Source organism: Rattus norvegicus, chromosome 6, assembly GCF_036323735.1.
Source record: "Rattus norvegicus strain BN/NHsdMcwi chromosome 6, GRCr8, whole genome shotgun sequence".
Classification (NCBI taxonomy): domain Eukaryota; kingdom Metazoa; phylum Chordata; class Mammalia; order Rodentia; family Muridae; genus Rattus; species Rattus norvegicus.
Genome location: NC_086024.1, coordinates 72358071 through 72371344, shown reverse-complemented (window position 1 = coordinate 72371344; position 13274 = coordinate 72358071). Strand labels below are relative to the sequence as shown.

The window sequence follows — 13274 nt, the reverse complement described above, 5'->3', positions numbered from 1 at the left end:
CACCACCACATTTGAGATATCTTCCAGTCTAACTCAAATTTATTCTCAAGAGCAAAGCAGACATAAGTGATGGAAGTTTAGTTTTAGTTCTAAATTTGGTTTGTGTTGGGCCTTGTAAAATCATTTGACAGATGAGAATGTTCATTGTCATTGACTCTTTATTTTGATATTAATTTCTCATGTACTCTTCAAGTATGCTGCCATGTGTGGTTATGTTATTCCTTAAGTATTCAAAATAAAATTTACCAGGTAACCTCTTTTACTTAAAAGATTATATTTGCTAGATAAAGTATCTAATGCTTTTTTCATGCATTTTAGAGCAAATGAGTGCTTTTCGATTCTTTCATTAGGCTCTTTGATAAGCAGGAAAGGCACAGTTGTACTACAGTTGCTGTATGTTTGCTTTACTGAATTTTCACTTCATCAGTTATTGTTAGATGAATTAGTCAAAAGTTTCATATCTAAAAGGAAACTTAATTGTGTTTGTCATATTAGTACTTTTTTAAAAAGAATGTTGACATTCAATGTATTTAGCCGAAACTCAGCTATCTATCTCCTGTTACTTTGCCTGTCAACATGGATAATCTCAAATCAACAATGCCCTTTACATTTTAAATATTTTAGATCTCTTTTATGGCTAATCCTGGTTGTGAACTTGACTACATCTGAAATCTAGTAAAAGTCAAGGAGCAGGGCCTGCCTGTAAAGGATTATTGTGATTACATCATTTGAGGTAGGAAGATCCAATCCTTCAAGGGGCATCCCACATAAAAAGATATTGAAGGAAGAAGCTTTTGCCTTTTGTCTGCTTGTTCTTATTTTTACTAGTGGATTCATCTATCCTGTTGTTGATCTATTCCTTCACTGCTGTTAGAACTATGTCTTCAGCATTCCAATGTAGACTGAAGATCGGTGGCTCTCTAGAATTTCCCTGGAACCACAGACCAGATTAAGAGTACTGAAACATCTACAGAATTGTTGAAGAATCTGGACCACAGCCTGTAAGTCACTTTAATTAATTGTGTGTGTTTGTGTGTGTGTGTGTGTGTCTTTTCATTGTAGAGAACACTGACTAATACATGTCATCAATGTTTTTACCCTTTATTATTTTTTTTTTTTTTTGGTTCTTTTTTTCGGAGCTGGGGACCGAACCCAGGGCCTTGCGCTTCCTAGGCAAGCGCTCTACCACTGAGCTAAATCCCCAACCCCTACCCTTTATTATTTCAATTAATCAATTTTGTCCTTTATCTTTTACTCATCAATGTAGACTAAATTATAATTGCAACATTTCTATGAAATAATACTTTGAAGGCTTTTAGTAACATCCTGTGACTTAGTGAAGGATATTAACATTTTGGAGCAGGCTGTTGATTTAAAACCAGTTAGTATTCAAATCAATTTAAATTTTTGTTTAAATTATAGTTGTGAGAAATTTTGAATACTTCAATGCATTTACTTATATTTCCCTAAAGGGTGTGGTAAATTGTGGTTGTTTAAAATCTACCCAGCTTTGGGTTACCTCTACCTTATTGTGCTATTATTACATATCTAAAATATACAGTGAAGTAACAAAGGAATTAGGTATTTTAGACATGTCTGCATTACATTCCATAGATTAGTCAGTGTGGTTAATGTTTGCCACAAAAATAACTGGGAGTTATACATTAAAAAAGACCTTTATGATTCCTTATAAATTTCACATCATGTTCTCCATTCCCTCTCATGTCCCCATTCCTTTGTATCTGCCCTCTGCCCTTGCGACATTCCTGGCAAAAGAAAATACAGAATACAAATGAAAAAAATCTCATCCTAGAAGATTCAGCATGTCACGGTGTGTCACGAAGTATACCCCTTTGTCCATACATTGTTTTTTATTCAAGAGATTCTTTACTAGATGCTATTTTAGGAAGATGCCCAGGTTCTATCCCAGGAATGTGGATATCCTCTCTCTATAGATCACAGTGAGTGAGGTGTTTCTTCAGAAGAGCCTAAAGTACTGGGGCCACTGAGTCCCAGGGTCAGAAGCAGAACTAGAAGGCCTCAGACACGCATGTGCTGCTTTCATGCTTCCATGCTGGGCAGCAGCAGGGAGGAGAGACCCATGATGTGCCAGGAATCTCCACCACATACCTTAGAGTTTTGATGGACAGGCATTCAATACCTATTTATGCCATGAGGCCAATCATCATTGGCAGCGTTACAGGGTTAGAGGGCTAAGCCTGGAAGAACAGAGGCTGGCTCCTGCATAGTGGTACCTCTGGCCTGAAGATAGTTCCACTGAGCATGTGCAACATTGCTGTGGACCAAACCCACAGCTTGATAGGGGACACCTGCCAGGACCACAGTCTGGAGGCATTCTTTGCTGCCCTGCTCTCCTCGGACCACAGAGCTGTGGTAGGTGGTGATACTGAGGCCAGCCTCTTCACTAGAAGTGTAGCATTCACCAAGTCTGCCTGTCTTGACAATTCTGTAAGAAGTTTGATAAAGACTTCAGGGTTCAGTCAGGCCCCACCATTCTTCAGAGACGTTTCTTGTGTGACCCAGTTTAGGCAAGCATCTGTGTGTCCAATGCTTCAGTCAGAGCAGTCCAAGGCTTGGTGTGTGGAGAGAAGGCACTAGTAAAGGCCTGGGTGTTTACAACATCTGTTAGAGATTTCCCCTTCACTATATCCACAAACTGGACATTGATTTCCTTCCCACAGTAGCTCTGGGCCTTCTTGGTGCTGGCACCAAGGTTGGGACAATGTGATGGTCCATTAAGGCTATGGTCCATGATGACTATTTTGTGATCACATCCATTCTGGCACCAGTACACTGAACAGACTGCAAGGCACAGAGCAGGGCACTTTCATCCAAAGTTCCTCTTGTGCCCTATTGAAGGGCCCTATTTAAATTGCAAACCCCATTTTACTTTTAGACTCCATTTTATGTTAACTTGCCCCTAGACTGAACTCAGTTACTGAAAAAAATCTCAACTTGTTCCTGGAACTGAGACATCCCTAGCAACAGCCACTCCATTCCTAGTGACAGCCAATTACTCTTATAAGGAAAGCACCTAATGTTCCAGATGTCCTTAAAATAGATTGCTTAAGCAAGAAACCAATGTTCACACCAAGCTGAAATCATCACTAGCCAATAGAAATGTGCCAAGCAGCAATTTTAAATGTCAACCAATCATATAGCTGCTAAGATGGAAAGCCTCTTACCCCACAGTAACTGATAAAAAGACAAGGCTTCACCAGCTCAGGACCTTCCACACCCATCCCCTGTATTGGAGGGGTTAGAGGGTCCAAGTGTGAGCTTGAATTTTGCATATAAGTTGGATTCCCAGTAAATTTTGGTGGTCTGTGGGAACCTTGAGATCTGCGCATGACAAGCACAGTTCACTAGCACCATTCAGCAAGCCTGTGATAGAGGCAGAACAGGACTGTGGACAGTGATGAAATCACAGAGAGATATTTCTCTCTCTCTCTCTCTCTCTCTCTCTCTCTCTCTCTCTCTCTCTGTCTGTCTGTATCTCTTTCTTCTCTGACTTCTTTATTTACTTGATATTTTTAATGTGCATTTCAAATATTATTCCCTTTCCTGGTTTCCTTTCCATAAGCCCTCTATCCTATCCCCCTCCCTCTTCTTCTATAAGGGTGTTCCCTGGTCTTCCTGCCTCCCTGACCTGACATTCTCCTACACTGAGGCGTTCAGCCATGGCAGGTCTAAGGCTTCTCCTCCCATTGGTGTCCAACAAAGCCATCTTCTGCTACATATGCATCTGGAGCCATGGGTCAGTCCATGTGTACTCTTTGGGTGGTGGTTTAGACCCTGGGAGCTCTGGTTGATTGGTATTGTTGTTCTTATGCAGTTGCAAGCCCCATCAGCTCCTTCAATCTTTTCTCTAACTCCTCCAACTGGGAATGTATTTGTCACACTCTGGCAGAGCCTCTCAGGAGACAGCTATATCAGGCTCTTGTCAGCATGCACTTCTTAGCTTCATCAATATTGTCTAGTTTTGGTGGCTGTATATATATATATATATATATATATATATATATATATATATATATATATATATATATATATATATATATATATATGGGCTGGATGCCCAGGTGGGGCAGGCTCTAAATGGCCATTCCTTTAGTCTCTGCTCCAAACTTTTTCAACATATCTCCTCCTATGAATATTTTTGTTCCCCCTTTTAAGAAGGACTGAAGAAGCATCCACACTTTGGTCTTCCTTCTTCATGAGCTTTATGTGGTTTGTGGATTGTATCTTGAGTAATTTGAGCTTTGGGGCTAATATTCACTAATCAGTGAGTGCATATCATGTGTGTATTTTTGTGATTGGGTTACCTCACTCAGGATGATATTTTTTACTTTCATCCCTTTGCCTATAAACTTCATGATTCATTGTTTTTGATAGCTGAGTAGTACTCCATTGTGTAGATGTACCACATTTTCTGTATCCATTCCTCTGTTGAAGGGCATCTGGGTTCTTTCCAGTTTCTTTCTAGTTAAAGGCTGCTAGGAATATAGTGGAGCATGTGTCATTGTTGTATGTTGGAGCATCTTTTGGGTATATGCCCAGGAGTGGTATAGCTGTGTCTTCAGGTAGTGGAATGTCCAATTTTCTGTGCAACCTCCAGACTGATTTCCAGAGATGTTGTACCAGGTTGCAATCCCACCAACAATGGAGGAGTGTTCCTCTTTCTCCACATCCTTGCCAGCATCTGTTATCACCTGAGTTTTTGATCTTAGCCATTCTGATTGGTATGAGGTGAAATCTCAGGGTTGTTTTGATTTGCATTTCCCTGATGACTAAGGATGTCGAACATTTCTTTAGTTGCTTTTAGCTGATATTCCTCAGCTGAGAGTTCTTTGTTTGGCTTTGTACCCCACATTTTAATAGGGTTATTTGGCTCTCTTGAGTCTAACTTCTTGACTTCTTTGTATATTTTGGATATTAGCCCTCTATCAGAAACAAGATTGGTAAAGATCTTTTCTCAATCTGTTGCTATCATTTTGTTCTAATGACAGGGTCTTTGCCTTACAGAAGCTTTGTAGTTTTATGAGGTCCCATTTGTTGATTCTTGATCTTAAAGCATAAGCCGTTGATGTTTTGTTCAGGAAATTTTCCCCAGTACCCATGTGTTTGACAGTCTTCTCCACTTTTTCTTCTATTAGTTTGAACGTATCTGGTTTTATGTGTAGGTCCTCGATCCACTTGAACTTAAGTTTGTATAGGGCAATAACAGTGGGTCAATTTGCATTCTTCTCCCTGCTGACCCCTAGTTGAACCAGCACCATTTCTTGAACATACTGTCTTTTTTCCATAGGACAGTTTTAGCTCCTTTTTCAAAGATCAAATGACCATAGGTGTGTGGGTTCATTTCTGGGTCTTCAATTCTATTCCATCGATCTACCTGCCTGTCTCTGTACCAATACCATACAGATTTTTATCACTATTGCTCTGTAATACAGCCTTAGGTCAGGGAGGGTGACTGACCCAGAAGTTCTTTTATTGTTGAGGATAGTTTTCACTACCCAGGATTTTTTGTTATTTCAAATGAATTTGCAAATTGCTCTTTCTATCTCTGAAATTTCTATCTCAATTTCTGAAGAATTGAGTTGGAATTTTGATGGGGATTGCACTGAATCTGTAGATTGCTTTTGGCAAAATGGCCTTTTTACTCTATTAATCCTGCCAGTCCAAGAGCATGGCAGGTCTTTCCATCTTCTGAGATCTTCAATTTCTTTCTTCAGAGACTTGAAGTTCTTGTCATATAGATCTTTCACTTGCTTGGTTAGAGTCACACCTAGGTATTTTATGTCATTTGTGACTATTTTGAAGGGTGTCATTTCCCTAATTTCTTTCTCAGCCTGTTTATCCTTTGAGTAGAGAAATGCTACTGATTTGGGTGAGTTAATTTTATACCCAGACATTTTGCTCAAGTTGTTTATCAGGTTTAGTAGTTTTCTGGTGGAAATTTGGGGTCACTTAAGTATGTTATCATATCTGTAAATAGTGATATTTTGACTTCTTCCTTTCCAATTTGTACCCTTTGACCTCCTTTTTTTTCTGATTGCTCTGGCTAGGACTTCGAGTACTATACTGGATAAGTAAGGAGAGAGTGGGTAGCCATGTTTAGTCCCTGTATTTAGTGGGATTGTTTCAAGCTTTTTCCATTTAGTTTGGTATCGGCTACTGGTTTGCTGTATATTGCTTTTAGTATGTTTAGGTGTGGGCCTTGAGTACCTGATCCAAGACTTTTAACAAGAAGGGGTGTTGAATTTTTTCCAAATACTTTTTCAGCATCTATTGTGATGGTCATATGGTTTTCTTCTTTGAGTTTGTTTACATAGTGGTTTAAGTTGAAATATTTCCATATATTGTACCATCCCTGCATCAAGTAGGATGAAGCCTACTTGATCATGATGGATTGCTTTTTTGATGTGTTTGCAAGAATTTTATTGAGTATTTTAGCATCGGTATTCATAAGGGAAATTGGTCTCAAATTCTCTTTCTTTGTTGGGTGTTTTTGTGGTTTAGGTATAAGTGTAACTGTGGCTTCATAGAACAAATTGGGTAGTGTTCCTCCTATTTCTATCTTGTGGATTAGTTTGGACAGTAATAGTACTATGTCTTTTATGAAGGTCTGATAGAATTCTGCACTAAACCAATTTGGGAATTTTTTTCATTGGTAGATTTTAATAACTGCTTTTATTTCTTTAAGATTAAAGGGATTGTTTAGATGGTTTATCTGATTCTAATTTAACATTGGTACCTGGTATCTGTCTAGAAAATTGTCCATTTCCTCCAGATTTTCCAGTTTTGTTGAATATAGGCTTTTGTAATAGGATCTGATGATATTTTGAATTTCTTCAGATTCTGTTGTTATGTCTCTCTTTTCATTTCTGATTTTGTTAATTTGGCTGTACTCTCTGTGTCCTCTGGTTAGCCTGGCTAAGGGTTTATCTATCTTGTTCATTTTCTCAATGAACCAGCTCCTGGTTTTGTTGATTCTTTTTATAGGTCTTTTTGTTTCTACTTGGTTTGATTATTTCCTGCCTTCTACTCCTCTTGGGAGTATTTCTTCTTTTTGTTCTAGAGCCTTTAGGTGTACTGTCAAGCTGCTAATGTATGCTCTCCCCATCTATTATCTTTTGTAGGGCTGGATTTGTTGAAAGATATTGTGTAAATTTAGTTTTGTCATGGAATATCTTGGTTTCTCCAGCTATGCTGATTGAGAATTTTGCTGGATATAGCAGCCTGGACTGGCATTTGTGTTCTCTTAGGGTCTGTATGACATCTATCCAGAATCTTCTGGCTTTCATAGTCTCTGGTGAGAAGTCTGGTGTTATTTTGATAGATCTGCCTGTATATATTACTTGACCATTTTCCCTTACTACTTTTAATATTCTTTCTTTGTTTTGTGCATTTGGTGTTTTGACTCTCATTGGATGAGGAGGAGTTTCCTTTTTGGTTAAATCTATTTGGAGTTCTTTAGGCTTCTTGTATGTTTATGGACATCTGCTTCTTTAGGTTAGGGAAGTTTTCTTTTATAACTTTGTTGAAGAAATTTACTGGCCCTTTAAGTTGGGTGTCTTTGCTCTCTTCTATACCTATTTTCCTTAGGTTTGATCTTCTAATCGTGTCTGGGATATTCTGGATCTTAGGGTTAGGAGATTTTTGTGTTTCACATTTTCTTTGATGGTTGTCTCCATGTTTTCTATGGTATCTTCTGTCCCTGAGATTCTCTTTTCTATGTCTTGTATTGTTCATGATGATAGTGTCTATGAGTCCTAATTTGTTTTCTAGGTTTTTATCTCAAGTGTTGTCTCTCTTTGTGATTTCTTTATTATTTCTATTTCCATTTTTCAACCCTGGATGGTTTTGTTCAATTTCTTCACCTGTTTGGTTGTGTTTTCCTATAATACTTTAAGGGATTTCTGTGTTTTCTCTTTAAGGGCTTCTACTTGTTTACCTATGTTGTCCTGTATTTCATTACGGGAGTTATTTATGTCCTTCTTAAACTCATCTATCATCATTATGGGGTCTGATTTTTAAATCCAAATCTTGTTTTTCCAGTGTGTTGGGCTGTCCAATATTTGCCTTGGTAGGAAAACTGGGCTCTGATGATACCAAGTAGTCTTGGTTTCTGTTGCTTTTGTTCCTGTGCTTGCCTCTTGCCATCAGGTTGTTTCTAGTTTTATTTGGTCTTGCTGTCCCTAACAGTAGCTTGACGCTTCTGTAAGCCTGTGTGTCAGCACTCCTGTAGACCTGTTTTCTCCCAGTGGGATCTGGGTACAGGGAGCCGGGGGACCAAGTCAGCTAGAGGTGCAGGCAGAAACCACAAGTGTCATGTCCCAAACTGCTTCTGGGTTTGTGCATTCTGAGGCCTCAAAGGGGGTTGCTTCGAGCTGAAGAGTTAGTTTTACCTTTGCTCTCAGGTGTGTCAGTGTTCCTTGCAACTGACTTTCAGCTCTGGGTGGAAGCAGAAACTATGTTTCCTGCCCCTGACTGCTCCTAGATTCCTGTGCCCAGAGTACGCTAGCTAGGTTTCTTTTGGGCCAGGAATGTGAGCAGAAGTGGCAGTCTCCCCTAAACTCTCAAGATTGTCTGCACTTCTTAGATTTCAGATCTCACTCCCATAGGAATTGGATACAGAGAGCTGTGGGACAGTGTCAGCTCTGGGTGCAGGCAGAAACCATAAGTGTCTTGTCCCAGACTGCTCCTCTGTTTGTGTGTCCTGAAGCTACCAGGTCGGTTGCTGGGAGCAGAAGAGTTGGTCTTCCCTCTGCTGTCAGGGGTGTCAGCACTCCTGGTGCTGGCTTTCAGCCCCGTGTGCAGGCAGAAACCGGAAGGTTTCTGCTCCTGACTGCTCCTAGGTTACTGTATCCAGAGGGCACAGAGGGCACTAGGCAGTTTCCTCTATGGCCAGGAATGTGAGCAGAAGTAGTTGTCTCCTCTGAGCTCAGGATTATCTGTACTTCTGAGCGTTCAGCTCTCTCCCAAACAGGATTTGGGTACAGAGAGCTGTGGGTCCGGTTCAGCTCCAGGCGCAGGGAGAAACTGGAAGGCTAATTAATGACTTTTATTCATAAATCTTTTTTTTTACAGTCCAGTGGTTAACCCTTCCCCAGTCCATCCTTTGATTGTTCCTCATCTCATACTTCCTCATCATTCTTAATTTCATCTCTCCTGATTTTCCCACTCTTTATATCTGTATTCCATTTTGTCATTATTTTGTCTTTTACTTTTCTATCAGAGCAAAATAACTGTCGAAGGAAGAAAGGGCAATATATATATATATATATATATATATATATATATATATTATAATATCAAATTTATTTTGATCGTGATGTATGTATGTATGGTATGTATGTGTTTGTGTATGTGTGTGTGTCTTATGTGTGCATGTATTTTTATATGTTTGGCCTAGAGTAAAATTATTCCTTGCAAACGAAAAGGCATCGATATATTTTCTGGTCATTCAAAATTTTGTGGAGAAGAGACTACAGTCTGCCTGCATTTTTGACTCCAGAGGAAAACACCTAATGCCCTGGTGCATGGGGGGCTCTGGGAAAAGGCAGTGCAGGCCCTCCTGGTTGCCACCCTCACTAAGAGCTCAAAAGCAGCTGCCCACAAGCAAACTTGAGCCGCGGGACCACAGGTAAGACCAACTTTTCTGCTCCAAGCGACCTCCCCAGTGGACTCAGGACAGACAGAGGCAAAATTCCTCTCGGACCAGACACTTCTGGTTTTTAGCTGTAGCCCCAACCTCGCTCATCCCCGCCCACAGCTCACTGCTCCAAAAGCCCTTGGGAGAGAGAGCTCACCACCCGGACAGGTGGGCACTCCTGAGACTGCAGAGCGGGAGAGACCACCAATACTGCCCACCCCTGCCCACATCCCTGGCCCAAGAGGAAACTGTATAGGGCCTCTGGGAACCGGAAGATGGGGCACTCAAGCAGCAGGTCCCCTGCGGTCCAGATACCGTCTGGACCTGAAGGGGCCCAGTCAACAGTTCTCTGCACCCAAATCTCGTGGAAGGGAGAGCTAAACCTTCAGAGGGGCAGACACACCTGGGAAGCCAGAAGAGACTACACTCTGCCTACATTTCTGACTCCAGAGGAAAACACCTAATGCCATCTGGGATCCCGGTGCACAGGGACCTCAGGAAAAGGAAGCACAGGTCCTCCTGGTTGTTGCCCTCACAGAGAGCTCAAAAGCATCCCCCCCATGAGCAACTTGAGCCCTGGGACCACAGGTAAGACCAACTTTTCTGCTCCCAGTGACCTGCCTGGTGGACTCAGGACACAGGCCCACAGGAACAGCTGAAGTCCAGTAGACAGGAAAGAATACACACCCGGAAGCAGAACACTCTGTTCGCATAACTGGCTGAAAGAAAACAGGAAATCAGGTCTACAGAACTCCTGACAAACAGGCCTATAGGATGGTCTAGCCACTGTCACAAATAGCAGAACAAGGTAATACCAGAGACAACCTGATGGTAGGAGGCAAGCACAGGAACCCAAGCAACAGAAACCAATTCTACATGGCATCATCGGAGCCCAATTCTCCCACTAAATCAAACACTGAATATCCAAACACACCAGAAAAGCAAGATCTAGATTTAAAATCACATTTGTTCATGATGATGGAAGACTTCAAGAAAGACATAAAGAACTCCCTTAGAGAAACAGAGGAAAACATAAATAAATAAGTAGAAGCCTATAGAGAGGAATCACAAAAATCCCTGAAAGAATTCCAGGAAAACACAAACAGGTGAAGGAATTAAAAATGGAAATAGAAGCAATAAAGAAAGCATAAAGGATGCTTTCCTACAACCCTGGATGGAGAAAGCTAAAAGAAAAGACAAGGAGCCGTACATACAAGCATCATCAACAGAATACAAGAGATAGAAGAGAGAATCTCAAGAGTAGAAGATTCCATAGAAATCATTGACACAACAGTCAAAGATAATGTAAAACAGAAAAAGCTACTGGTCCAAAATATACAGGAAATCCAGGACTCAATGAGAAGATCAAACCTAAGGATAATAGGTATAGAAGAGAGTGAAGAATCCCAGCTCAAAGGACCACAAAATATCTTCAACAAAATCATAGAAGAAAACTTCCCTAACCTAAAGAAAGAGATGCCCATAAACATACAAGAAGTCTACAGAACTCCATATGGATTGGACCAGAAAAGAAACTCCTCCCATCACATAATAGTCAAAACACCAAATACACAAAATAAAGAAAGAATATTAAAAGGAGTAAGTGAAAAAGTCAAGTAACATATAAAGGCAGACCTATGAGAATCACACCAAATTTCTCACCAGAGATTTTGAAAGCCAGAAGATCCTGGACAGATGTCATACAGACCAGAAGAGATCACAAATGCCAGCCCAGGTTATTGTATCCAGCAAAACTCTCAATTAACAAAGATGGAGAAACCAAGATATTCCATGACAAAACCAAATTTACACAATATCTTTCTGCAAATTCATCTTTACAAAGGATAATAAATGGTAAAGTGTATAAGGAAGCAAGCTACACCCTAGAAAAACTAAGAAACTAATCTTGGCAACAAAACAAAGAGAAGAAAAGCACACAAACATAACCTCACATCCAAATATGAATGTAACAGGAAGCAATAATCACTATTCCTTAATATTTCTCAACATCAATGGTCTCAAGTCCCCAATAAAAAGACATAGATTAACAAACTGGATACGCAACGAGGACCCTGCATTCTGCTGTCTACAGGAAACACACGTCAGAGACAAAGACAGACACTACCTCAGAGTGAAAGGCTGGAAAACAACTTTCCAAGCAAATGGTCAGAAGAAGCAAGCTGGAGTAGCCATTCTAATATCAAATAAAATCAATTTTCAACTAAAAGTCATCAAAAAAGATAAGGAAGGACACTTCATATTCATCAAAGGAAAAATCCACCAAGATGAACTCTCAATCCTAAATATCTATGCCCCCAATACAAGGGCACCTACATACGTAAAAGAAACCTTACTAAAGCTCAAAGCACACATTTCACCTCACACAATAATAGTAGGAGATTTCAACACCCCACTCTCATCAATGGACAGATCACGGAAACAGAAATTAAACAGAGACGTAGACAGACTAAGAGAAGTCATGAACCAAATGGACTTAACAAATATTTATAGAACATTCTATCCCAAAAGAAAAGAATATACCTTCTTCTCAGCCCCCATGGTACTTTCTCCAAAACTGACCATATAATTGGTGGTAAAACAGGCCTCAACAGATACAGAAAGAAAGAAATAATCCCATGCGTCCTATCAGACCACCACGTGCTAAAGCTGGTCTTCAATAAAAATAGGGGAAGAATGCCAACATATACATGGAAGTTGAACAATGCTCTACTCAATGATAACCTGGTCAAGGAAGAAATAAAGACAGAAATTAAAGACTTCTTAAAATTTAATGAAAATGAAGGTACAACATACCCAAACTTATGGGACACAATGAAAGCTGTGCTAAGAGGAAAACTCATAGCGCTGAGTGCCTGCAGAAAGCAACAGGAGAGAGCATATATCAGCAGCTTGACAGCACACCTAAAACTCTAGAACAAAAAGAAGCAAATACACCCAGGAGGAGTAGAAGGCAGAAAATAATCAAACTCAGAGGTGAAATCAAACAAGTAGAAACAAAAAGGACTATACAAAGAATCAACAGAACCAAAAGATGGTTCTTTGAGAAAATCAATAAGATAGATAAACCTTAGCCTGATTAATAAGAGGACACAGAGAGTGTGTTCAATTTAACAAAGTCAGAAATGAAAAGGGAGACATAACTACAGAATCAGAGGAAATTGAAAAAATCATCAGATCCTACTACAAAAGCCTATATTCAACAAAACTTGAAAATCTGCAGGAAATGGACAATTTCCTAGACAGATACCAGGTACTGAAGCTAAATCAGGAACAGATAAACCAGTTAAACAACCCCATACCTCCTAAAGAAATAGAAGCAGTCATTTTAAGTCTCCCAAACAAAAAGAGCCGAGGTCCAGATGGGTTCGGTGCAGAATTCTGTCAGACCTTTATAGAAGACCTCAAACCAATACTAGACAAAATATTCCACAAAATTGAAACAGATGGAGCACTACCGAATTCCTTCTATGAAGCCACAATTACTCTTATACCTAAACCACACAAAGACCCAACAAAGTAAGAAAACTACAGACCAATTTCCCTTATGAATATTGACAGAAAAATACTCAATAAA

General features: G+C 39.9%; 1 long non-coding RNA gene and 1 pseudogene across 8 annotated transcripts in view; one reads left to right on the top strand and one right to left on the bottom strand.

The window, feature by feature from the left end:
• The window catches only part of LOC134479380 (uncharacterized), a 59988-nt gene that overhangs the window by 28999 nt on the left and 17715 nt on the right, over window positions 1-13274 (top strand). For all 8 annotated transcript variants that reach the window (XR_010052657.1, XR_010052663.1, XR_010052661.1 and 5 more), the window contains one exon: window positions 875-1001. This is a non-coding gene — a long non-coding RNA (uncharacterized LOC134479380). The remainder of the gene's footprint in view (window positions 1-874; window positions 1002-13274) is intronic.
• Window positions 2019-3263, bottom strand: Phgdh-ps1 (phosphoglycerate dehydrogenase, pseudogene 1; annotated as a pseudogene).